Here is a 4,594-nt window from a genome sequence, read left to right as displayed (position 1 = left end):
TGGTTATTTGACATATCTGGTGGGTCCAAATCTTTTGCCTTAGAAGTCATCCAAACAACAAACCGTTGCTAAGTCCAACACAAAAGCAGAGTAGAAAGTATTGGCATGAAAAGTCTTAGAATTGTTATGGCTACAACAGTTGATGAGCGAATTGGGACTTTAAAAATCTAAAAGTTTAGTTATATGGTGCGACAATCTTGGGCCACTTATTTGACCGCCAATCCTGTATTTCATGTCAGAACCAAACACATAAAAATAGATTTTCATTTTGTTAGAAAAAAAGTTGCAAATCAAGAAATTGAAGTCAAATTCATCTCCTCACAAGAGCATATTCTCACTAAGCCATTGGGAGGATCCAATTTCAAGTATCTAAGAGAAGATAAATCTCAAGGAGATTAGCTTGAAGGGGCATGTTGAAGGAGTTACCAATCCTGATCTTGATGAGACTCTAAAACTGAGTGATCTTAAGACTATCCAAATGAAAAGGTTAACCACAAATACTATAAGAAAAACATTAATTAGAGATGAAAAATTGCGATGGATTTGTTTGGTCACAAATTTACGATGGATTAGTTAGAGAAAACTAGCCATCGTTAAAATTAGAATTAGCGACGGATTTTACGATGAAACAAATTTTGTTGCTAATTACTGATGAATTAGACAAAATTTTGCCGTCTCAAACTCCGTCGCAACGTTGCGACGGATGAGTGACAAAAATTTTTTGTCGCAAAATCCATAGCTGATTAGCGATGAATTTTGCGACCCCTTTCACTCTACGCACACCCCGCCTCACCCCGAGCCTTTTTTTTTCCCCTTTCACTGATTAGCGATGAATTTTGGGGTGATTTGATATTTTTTTTAATTTTAATATGCTGAATTTGTTCCAAAATACAAAAGACTTGTTCACGTTGTTTCTAGGATTTCGCTCACAGTGAGTGATAATGAGGGGACTTTGTAGGCCCATTGATTTGCTTTGAGTCCAACAGCTTTACCTGAACATTTTGAGACAAACTGGGATTTATCCAGTTAGGTTGGACTTGGTCATGCTCTTCATATCTACACGAAGGGTAAAAGATGATGTAATCAGGCCTGACTTAGGCCTGCTGTGTCTGAGCCATCTACGGCCCTACAATCAAGGATTGCTCCTTAAATAGTAGGTTTTTTGTGCATACTAAATGTGCTGCATCTGATATTGTGGTTTGCTTGTTATCTCCAGAAATAATTACTTGATTTTTTATTTGTTTTACTTCCCTTTTTAACAATATTTGTTTCCAAGATTGTTTTCCTTTTCTCTTAGTGGAGAACAGGGCTTGTTTCCTTATATTGGATGAGCATTTATGTTATCATGAAGAATGTGTTTGACATTTCTTCCTATTTGGCAGATGATTACTGCAATTTCAATTGAAGATGTTCGCCGGGAGGTGAAAATATTGAAATCTCTATCTGGGCATAAACATTTGGTCAAATTCTATGATGCTTGTGAAGATGCCAATAATGTGTACATTATTATGGAGTATGCTCTCTTACCTTGTCTTGAGTTTCCTAAAAGCATATGGTCTTTTCCTTGATTATTTTTTCTGAATCGCTTTCTTAATTTTGTTTTGCATTGGACGTAATTGCTTGTGTTTTTTTAGCCTTATCTGCAGTTTTTTCTATTCTTCAGATTTATTTTTTATGTGCCATATTCTGTCATTCTCCACCTTAAACTTTGTCGTTTCTCTCAAGTTGTTATCATCATTTTTCTTTACGAATTTATGTTATGGCATTTGAAAAGCATGAATTAGTTAGGGATATGCCAATCAGTTCATATATGAAGTTCCATTTTAGACTTGTCATTATCGCACCACATGGTTGTGCCATTCTCCAAAATTAACCAAACATATTTTATTTTCAGATTATGTGAGGGTGGAGAGCTTTTAGACAGGATCCTATCTAGGTTTGTACTTTTCTTGTTGGATGTTTATAATGTGGAATATGTCACAATTAAGAAATTTATCTTGATGTCTCTTTCATGTGTTATGGTTATTTAGAGGGGGGAGATATACTGAAGAAGATGCAAAAGCGATAGTTATACAAATCTTAAGTGTTGTAGCTTTTTGCCACCTTCAAGGTGTTGTGCACCGTGACTTGAAGCCAGAGGTTTGGATATTACTTCATAACCTTGCTTCTCAAGTATGAATTCTCATTTTCCAACTTGAAGGGTATTTCAACTTGGAAAATCTGATTTTATTCCCTGCATGTGTATAAATGTTCATTTCTTTGCACATTGACACTAACATTATGGAACAGAACTTTCTTTTCACCACTAGAGATGAAGGTGCACCAATGAAGATTATCGATTTTGGGCTTTCAGACTTCATTAGACCAGGTAATAGTTGAGACTTCTTGAGCAATTTGCAATTTTCGGCTGTCACTCTCTCTCTTTATTGGTGACCATGCTATTGATTACAATTTCATTCTAGCTAAAAGTACAATCCTTTGTTTTGTGCAGATGAAAGATTGAATGATATTGTTGGTAGTGCATATTATGTTGCTCCTGAAGTCCTTCATTGATCGTATAGCATGGAAGCAGATATTTGGAGCATAGGTGTTATAACATACATTTTATTATGTGGTAGCAGACCTTTCTGGGCAAGGACAGAGTCTGGAATATTTCGTTCTGTCCTTAGGGCAGATCCTAACTTTGATGATGCTCCATGGCCCGCAGTATCTCCTGAAGCAAAAGATTTTGTGAAGAGGCTGCTCAATAAGGACCACCGTAAAAGAATGACTGCTGCACAAGCTTTGAGTATGTTTACTGCCTTTCTTGAATGTGATACTATGACAAACCTATTCATACTCATTGGAAGCAGCACTCCTAGTTTTGAAGTCTTCTTTAGCTTACGTATTGGTTTATGTTTTCCTTCTCAATTTTAAATTTCCAGTTGCCTGTCGACTATTCGGTATGTTTGTTGTATATCTAACTGACAGTGTGTGATCTGCAATAAGTTTGTTTCTAAGGGTAAGTACTATACATAGTCTTCAAAAAAGAGTACTATGCATAGAGAATCATATGATCTTATTATGTGGCTTTCCATTATTTAGTTATTTTGCATTAATATAAGTGGAAGTTTTATGAGATTGCACAAGTCCAAATCTAATGCATGCACATGGATGCCCACAGCAAAAAGAAATGCTCAGTTGAAAACTGACACACGAAAAAAGAGGCCTAAATTTGCAACAAAGACGCTCAAACATTCTTATGTGATAATTTATTAAATGTTCGCTTTCAAGCTAAGTCTTGTTGATGATCACTATATCTACCATACAAGTCTCCCTTTATATTTGGTGTCATCTATCAGTAGCATCATCTGATAGTTTAGATAAAAACTCATTGATCCGATTGATTTAAGTGATCAACTTCATATATGTGATTCTGATGGTTCATTTAATGCACAATATGCTTTTTGAGTGATCTTGATGTAAAAATCTGTTTTCTGAATGTTACCTACTGGTGCATTCTTGGCGATTGTTTGTTTTGTTGTATGTGTATGAACACACACACACACATACAGTTCTTTTCTTTTCTCCAAATCTATTGAAAATTTACAATTTCTGACATTGATATGCAGCTATGATGTAGGATTGTCTTAAACTGCTCAACCTATTAATGTTAGGATGCCCCTCTATGAGCTGGGTACAATTTATAGAAATATGACATTAAGATTTTACTTGAATATCATTGCATTGAGTCAGTGAGACACTTGGATTTAATCACTCACGGACAACTACATATTCTTCTATTCTTGGGCGTTTTGCAGGATGTGTGGAATTGTAGTTGCATTTTCTTTAAAAACTACTAAACGTTACATGACATTTCCTAATCATATGTGGAAAGAGTTAAGAGCAGAGTTACTGAAAGCGCCTATGCTTGAGGGGAAGCGCGCTTCCCCGATACGCGCTTCGGAAGCGCGAAACACGACGCTTTCGAAATGCACGGGGAAGCACACTTAAGTATTAGGAAGCGCGTACCCCTTTAAAGGGGTACGAGTTTCCTTTATTACTATTTTGCCCTTTTTTTAAAAAAGAAAGAGTTTTTTTATTAAGGGCAAAATTGGAATTTTAAAAAACTCGCGAAAAAAACATAAAAGAGAGGCTTTAGGGTTTTTTTTCACGCCTCTTCCGAGTCTCTCTCTTCCTCTCTCTCTTAGGATTTTGGCCACCGACCGATGACCTTCAGAACTTCCGGCGACCGCAACTGATTGACGATGGGGATATTCAGGTACGCGTATCCATTTCTCCTCCATCTCTTCTCTCATCTCTTTTCTTCATCTCTCACGACTCCGATTTTTCCCCTTCCCCCCTTATGTTCAGGTACACTCTCCTCTCACTCTCTCCATCTCTTCTCTCATGCTCATCGCACGGCTGCAATGCCTTCACAAGCCAAGCATGGCGACTCTTGCTCAAACTCTTCAGAGTTTTTTTTTTCTTTTGTTTTTTTTAAGGCAAGCTGGGGTTAGGCAGTCGCAGACCCTAACCATCTCTTAAGCCCCACGAGGCAAAGGGATTCCAAGCTTTCAGCTTGGCATGAGACTCGTTTACCACATGGGATATG

General features: G+C 37.0%; 1 pseudogene; it reads left to right on the top strand.

The window, feature by feature from the left end:
* Window positions 1–1,382: 1,382 nt before the first annotated feature.
* On the top strand, window positions 1,383–3,817 carry LOC149818356 (CDPK-related kinase 3-like; annotated as a pseudogene).
* Window positions 3,818–4,594: the final 777 nt, after the last annotated feature.

Source organism: Nuphar pumila, chromosome 13 (genome assembly GCF_984573655.1).
Source record: "Nuphar pumila chromosome 13, dmNupPumi1.hap1.1, whole genome shotgun sequence".
Taxonomy (NCBI): Eukaryota; Viridiplantae; Streptophyta; class Magnoliopsida; order Nymphaeales; family Nymphaeaceae; genus Nuphar; species Nuphar pumila.
Note: the sequence above shows the minus strand (reverse complement) of the source record. Positions and strands in the feature narration are given on the sequence as shown.